Source organism: Arachis ipaensis, chromosome B1 (genome assembly GCF_059453495.1).
Source record: "Arachis ipaensis isolate K30076 ecotype BB chromosome B1, ASM5945349v1, whole genome shotgun sequence".
Taxonomy (NCBI): domain Eukaryota; kingdom Viridiplantae; phylum Streptophyta; class Magnoliopsida; order Fabales; family Fabaceae; genus Arachis; species Arachis ipaensis.
Window position 1 is genome coordinate 27,934,161 of NC_142436.1, and position 8,209 is coordinate 27,942,369.

Below are 8,209 nucleotides of genomic sequence, written 5' to 3' on the forward strand. Positions count from 1 at the left end.
GGTCGGACCCGAGGAACCGGGTTCGGATTTAGTCGTGGATTCGGGATCCGTGGGCCAGATCCGTAACAGGTTCGTATATGTTTTCTTCTTATATCACATGTTCCGTAATGACACAGAACTCAATTTTGGAGAAAAAATCAATTTAACGGAAAAATATTCCATTCTTTCTTTTCGAAGTCAATGAGGAATGCCAAAATAAAGAATCTCCCAATAAACAAGAAAGCAAGTTCACTACTAATCAAGTATATATTATTCTATCAACTATATGCTAGATTGCTAGTCCCTTAACCATGAGTGCCTTCTTGTCAAAGCTCAACCAAGAACCAGAATCTTTTCCCTGCCCAAAAATTAATCCAGCGACAAAGTGAGGAATTTTCTTATTCCAAACCCTAAACAATACTCATAATAGCTTTTTTAATTACAAACGAACTAACTAAAACAATATTGGTAATTAACCCTCTGAGCTTCTTTTTTAATTCAACATTAGGTAATTATTAATGTATCGTTGAACGGACGTAAAATTCGAGATATATATATCGGAGATGAAGTGCACCAAGCCACATTGCTTTTTCAAACAGACAACAACAGCAAGAAAGGTGAAGGATTCTTCATGGTGGTCATGCACATGGAAAAAGGTTGATGGTGGCGGCGGCTGCGGCGTGGCAGTGTGGCTATGCCAAAGTGTCTCCGCCGCCTTTTTTGCCACCTTAGAGTGGTGCGCTTGCATGTACGTTGACACATGGGATGGTCCCCCCGGTGGTCATGATGATTCCAATAATAATCATGCACCTCTCATTCTCATAGACAAAAAGGAGCACTATTCTTCTGGTACCCAAATCTTGAAGCATAATTGAAATTCGAATTTGAGTTGATGAATTCACCACAGTTCATAATATATAAATAAAAAAAATTATTTGTATAATACAATCAGTTATTAAACTCATCTGCCATGTATTTTTATATAAATGCATATATTTTTATATAAATATATATATAATTTATTTTATTTTTAATATATATTTTATATTTTAATACGTATTTTATATTAATAATTAATTTTTATGGTTGATTTTAATATACGGCTAGTATAATTAATTAAATAAATGTCTATACATGTAAAGTTATTGCATTGAAACTAGCTAGCGTTGAGGAATTTGGATAATATATTATGATTAGTAGTGTATTCTACTTATTATCCACCAATAGATATGTAAAACCATAATATATATAAATATGTGTGTGAGTGTATGTATGATACTGTAAGCATTAATATTCTTTAACTTCTTGCTAGATCAAGTCAGAAATAAACATATCTGCATTATTAATTTAGGGTTATTCAGGTTGAAATTAAAATATTTGTAATAAAAAAAATTAACTAAAAATAATTAAAATTTATTTTATTTAATTTTTATTAATTATTATAATAATTAATAAAAATTAAATAAGATAAATTTGACTTTTTCTTTTTTATCTTTCTATACTGTATTTAAGTCTTTAGTAAAAATAAATAATAGCCGATAAACCTTTATTTGTTAGGTTGGTAACTGGAGAGTTGCATTGGAATCTTTCCCGCTATATATTCCTTAACTCTTTTAGGATGATTAAGGTTCAAGGGGATAGTGGAATTAGTTTAGTCCGGTAATAAAAAATCTATATGAATATAAAAATTGGCAACTAATTTTGCATCAAAATAATCATAAGTAAAATAATCAATGGTTTCAAATAATATAATTCAATCAAATGTCCTTATATTGATTGGTGGCTGATTTTGGAATTAGCATGACTAGTTCAAACTGACTTACCTACTATTGGTTAAAAGTAACAATACATTCTTTCCTTCAACAAATGTTGTAGTTTATTATCACTAGACACTTTACCAGAAAGAAAAGTAAAAATCCTGAGAAAGCAAGCAATTGAGCAGAAAGGCCTAAGAAAAAAAAAAGTATAAGAACAGGACCACTACTAAGGTCAAATATTGTGCTGGAAGGCATGTTGAAGACATGAATAGTTCTAAATATATGAAAAGTAAGAAAACAAAAAATTGGCATTATGCATTGTTCCAGCCGGATAATACATTCTATTCGTTTCTTGTTACATGGTGACAGATTCCTGTTTCCTAAAATTTAAAACAAGTATGGATTTAGCTGCCTTTTGGTCAACGTAAGCAAAGCATATTCCTAAAGAAAAATGGTACATGATGTTAACCAAATTTTAACTCGATCTAGTTATTTGTTTTGGTGCCATAATGTGCTTTTTTGTTTTCACCTTCGAATTAATCTCTTTCAACACACTGATTTTGCTCCTCTTTGCTCTTCTTCTAATACCTCTGATCTTTTGTTCCTTGCTTCCTGTTTTGTTTCTATGTATGAACTCAATCAAATGGGATTTCAACCTCTCCAAATTGTGATCCTAGAACTTGTGGGACTTTTATTTCAGCTATGAATCGCACAAAATTTAATCTTGATTTTGGAAAATATGTCCTGTGTCTATTAATTTCTTGAGGCTCAACCAAACTACCTGGCTTGCATTTAACAATAATCCTCTAATTAGATCGAGACCTTCAATGGTATTACAAGTAATAGACTAGACCCGAATTGTATGTGATAATGAAGGAACCGTATCTATCATTATTTTACTCTATGGTTAACTTTAACAACTTTATAATCTTTGCATAAATATAAAACTCTCACTAAATAATCTGTGATGCTTAAGTCACAACTGACATTTAGCAGGGGCATCACTGATTATCTACCTACAGTATAGTACCCTAACGTATCCAATGATATAGTTTTACAATAGGAGCTGATAATTTTTTTGTTCATTTGCTACACACTTGTATTCAAAGATATAGTATAATGATTTACAAAATAAATATGATATATTATTCCAATGGATATGTGTATACAAATAATGCCGAGTCCTAACCCACTTATACTAGATCCACTACAAAAAAATTTGATCTACTATTACCATAACTAGTGAAAAGGGTGACTATAGACTTATAGTTACTGTTTTTTACCTTAACTCAATTTTTCAACTGTAATCTATTTTGACGCAGCCATAAATCTATAATTACGATTTTTTTATCTATGGTCATAGTTTTTTTGGGTACTTTCTATTTGACACTTGAGGTCACGTTTTTTAACTGTGATCATAGGTTGCTCTATGGTCACGTGTAAAAAATATGACCATAACTTGCTCTATGATCACAGTTTTACCATGACCATAACTTATTTATGGTTACGCTATTTTAAAACCGTGACTATAACTTACTCTATGGTCATCCTAATTTTAAACCATGACCATAATCTAATCTATGGTCACGATTTTAGCATGACCATAACTTATTCTATGGCCACGCAATTTTAAAACGGTGACCATAACTTACTCTACGGTTATCTTTTTGTAAAACCGTAATCATAACTTATCTTATGGTCACTTTAATTTTAATCTCTGATCATAGCCTAATTTATAGTCACAGTTTTAGCTGACCATATCTTATTTATGGCCACGCTATTTTAAAACCTATTGTCGTCCTAGTTTTAAACCGTGACCATAACTTAATCTATGCTCACGATTTTAGCATGTCCATAACTTATTCTATGGATACACTATTTTAAAACCATAACCATAGCTTACTCTATGATCACGTTATTTTAAAACCGTAACTATAACTTACTCTATAATTACCATTTTATAAAATCGTGACCATAACCTAATCTATGATTACAATTTTAGTGTGACTATAGTTTACTTTATAGTCATATATACTATTTTTAATTTAAACCGTAATCATAGATCCTAAATATAACAAGATCACTTATTTTCAAAATTTACTCAATTCAATTCATCAACAAGTAATTTCAACAAACACAACAATTTATCTCCAAAACAAAATAAATTAAAAGCTAAATTTAACAAAAAACAATGCACACCAAAATATAGTAACAGTAGATAATAATTCTACTATATATCATATTGATATTGCTATAATGATATAAAATCATGACAAATAATACAATGATCATTTTATTGTAAAATGCTAAAATGCTCGTTCATCAGATCCCAAAGCCTCACAGCAATATCTAGTCCAACGTTGGCGCATGAGCAAGCTCAAATGGATGTTTAGGTTTCGAATGGACCTCTAGTCTTTATTGTCACGTCAAAAATTCCAACAGAATGCCATCTATTACACGCTATTTGAAATCAGAATAAGCTTATCCAAACAACCCAAAATTATTATAATCAACAAAAACAAAATCAAAATACAAAATCAGTAACTCACAATCACTATAACCATAATAATCAACAAAATAACGCAAGAAGCAGCAACAAAAGTTATGTCTAACAGCCAGACTTCAAAATCAATAAAAACTCAATCATTATAATCAACTCCAAACTTTAATAATTATGATAATTAGTACTAGTAAGAAGAAAAAAAGCACAACAAAAATCGAGAAAGAGAGTAGAGAATGATAACTTGTGATTAAAGTAATAGATTAACATATTAATATAGTGAGTGAATATACTTGTTTTGATCTCAATTCTAAACAATTGATATATATATACACACTAACACTAAGTACTTCTAGGAGCTAAAGATTAGCTAAGATTAGTCATAACTAACTCTAAAACTAACGTCCAACTGTGATGTCAATTTATCCTTTTCCTTGATATATTTGTTCTTTTTTATCTTTAGCCTTAATAACAAAAAATTCTAATAATCAAGTAATCACTCAATAATAATGGAAAAACCAAACTTACACAAGAACTCAAACCATCAATAACAAAAAATTTTAGCAAAGACTTCTAATCAAGCATTCAACAAAAATTCAGAATCCAAAAATAAAAACTCAGCATCCAAAGTCAAAGAATCCAAAAATTGAAAAACTAAACAAAGAATCCAAACTCAACATCTAAACTAAATTTAGAATCACCTCAAAAATTAACTCAAAAACACAATAATTAATATAATTAACTTAAAAAAATAACAGTCAACAATTAACATAATTTAATCCAGAAAAAATAGCAGTGGAGGGATGAAAGCTACCAATGGAGAGAGAGAGAGAGAGAGAGAGAGAGAGAGAGCTCCGACGGTGATGGTAGCTGCTGGCTGACAAAAACACAATAATTAATATAATTAACTTAAAAAAATAACAGTCAACAATTAACATAATTTAATCCAGAAAAAATAGCAGTGGAGGGATGAAAGCTACCAATGGGGAGAGAGAGAGAGAGAGAGAGAGAGAGAGAGAGAGAGAGAGAGAGAGAGAGAGAGAGAGAGAGAGAGAGAGAGAGAGAGAGAGAGAGAGAGAGAGAGAGAGAGCTCCGACGGTGATGGTAGCTGCTGGCTGACTGTTCGGCAGGTTAGAGAGAGACTGAGAGCGACAACGAGGTGGGGCTAGGCTCTGTGTGCTAAGAGAGGAGGGAAGAAAATGTTTGTTCTTCCCTTATTTTTACCCTATTTTAATTTTATTAATCCCTATATAAATTAACAAGATACAATGCTAATTAACAATAAAAGATAACATTCACTTTCAATTTTGTTTTCTATTTTATTTATAACTTTTAATTTTTAATTTGACGACGAGACAGAGACGGTGACACCAACTGCTCTGAATCGACCTTCTGATGACATCGAAGAGAAGTGAATCCAGGAGAAGAGAGCCGAGCAGATCTTCAAGAGGCGACAACGACGACCATTGGCTATCACCACTGGCGGCGATAATGGTGGCATTCTAAAGTTTGACGGTGAAAATAGGTTAGGGATTTCTTTCAACTCAAAGAGAAAAGAAAGAGAGGGGGTTTGTGACTCTGAGAAAGAGAAACGGGAGCTCTTAAGACAAGGAGCTCTGAAGATAATGGTGGCTACTAGCTGACTGTTCGGCAGGTCAGAGACAAACAATAGGGTGAGAGTGGGCTCTGCGCGCTAAGAGAGGAGGGGAGAAAATTTTCGTTCTTCCCTCCTTTTTACCTTATTTTAATTTTATTAAATCTTATACAAATTAACAAGATACAATGCTAATTAACAATAACAAAATAACATATACTTTCAATTTTTTATTTTAATTATCATTTTTAATTTTTTTTCTCTATTTTATTTTTAATTTGTTATTTCGACCTGATCAGACTACCGAATCACTGGATCATTGGTTCAAATGGTCGATCACAGGTTAAACCGGTTAATCTAATCATAATTAAATATATATTTATTTTATTTTTTATTTTTATAATAAATGTCTTTCTTTTTTAGTTTTATTTTGTATTCAATTAATTATTATTTTTAAATTTTAATAACTCATTAATTAGTTTATGTTTGTTATACTCTTTAAGTATTTATAAATTTATATTTATCATACTCCTTAATTATTTATAGAAAATAAAATAAAATAACAATCATAGAAATAAAAAAATATTTTGTAGTTAATAAAATATTATATTTTTTTAAATTTATAAATATAATATACTTTTATTCACGTAAAACATTTAATAAAAAAATATGTATGTAAAATAATATTTTTTTAATTTAACCAGATTTGACCAGGTCGTTTTAAACAGGTTTGACTAAATTTTATCGGATTTAACTAAATTTGATGGGGTTAATTGCTCGACCGATTCAAATGATGATCCAACCCAAGTTGATAACTAGGTGACCGGATTTTTGGTCCGACCAACTGAGCTTTAAAATTATGGTTATTATTCCTTCTATATATTTTTAAATTAATTTGTTAGATTAAAATGTGGGATTGAAAAAGTAATTTATGACTAAATTAATCCAATAAAATTATTTTAAAAACATATTAAATGTTTATTTGTCAAATTATAAATTAATATCAAATAGATATATTTAGGTCATATAATAAAATTATGACCATAGATTCCTTTTAAGTCACCATTTTTATCAAACCGTGACTATAGACCCTTTTAGGTCATTCTTTAAAACTGTGACCATAGATCTCTTTAGGTCACACTTCGAAACCGTGAGCATAGATCCCTTTTAGGTCACCTTTTTGTAAAAATCGTGACCATAAATTCTTTTAGGATACTTTCAAAACCATGATCATAGATCCCTTTAAGTGTGATGCGTTTGCATCTTTAGTAGTTTATATTATGTTTTTCTTATATTTTTTCTCTTATTTATGTAGGTTTAACAACATAATCTTCTCCTAATCTCTTTACTTTTTAGTATCATCTGCTACTAAGTATTTTCAAAGTGTTTTTAAAGAAATACAGAATTAAAGAGATAGAAATCAAGTAGTAAAGAGAGGATGATCAAAGGGCAAACGAAGCATGTGAGGATCCAAGCCATGCAAAGCCATGTAATGAAATAGAGGCATAGGCGTGCCACGCTATGGAGAGACAAGCACGGGCGTGCCACGCCCTAAAGGCAGAAGACCAGGCATGCCACGCCATGGCTGGGGCATGTCACGCCTTAAAGGAGGAAGAGCAGGGCGTGCAACGCATGGAGCATGGCATGCCATGCGCTGAGGCAAGTTGAAGACTTGGCGTGCCACGCCTGAGAAGAAATCCAATCCCCATGGAGCCAAACCAAGCAAGGCGTGCTACGCAGGGGAGTGCCATGGAGATAAGAAGCCAGGCTTGCCACGCCCATGGAGAAGCAAGGCGAGGCATGCCACATGAAGTAGGGACGTGCCACGCATGAGAGAAGCCGAAGCCCTGGGAACAACCAAAGCAGATGCGTTACACGCCTAGGAGAGGGCGTGCCAGGCCCTAGGCTCAGCCCCAAGAGGGCGTGCCACGCTGCTTGTGGGCATGCCACGCCAAGCCCAAAACACTAGGCCCAGTTACATGCCAGTGAGTCCACGTGCAACACCAATTATGATTTTAACAAAGTCCACCCTTAGATATTTGATTTCCATTTGAAGATTGAAGAAGATTCTGTAATAATTAAATTTGAATTTGATTTATTCTGTTTTGATTCTATTTTTAGAATTTGAATTAGGAGCTATCTTAACTATTTTGATTAAGATTAGATTTAGTTTTTGAATTCGAATTTTAGGTAAACCTAGGATATAAATAAGTGAACATTGTTCACAAGGAAAGACAGCGGGGAGAGGATCTTAAGATCCAATTCCACACATTGTTCTCTTTTGCTTTGTTTTTCAATTTCTCTATGAGTCACTAATCCCTCTATCAAAGGATTAGAAGCTCTCTTTATGATTCTATGAATTATTAATCTAAGTTTTCT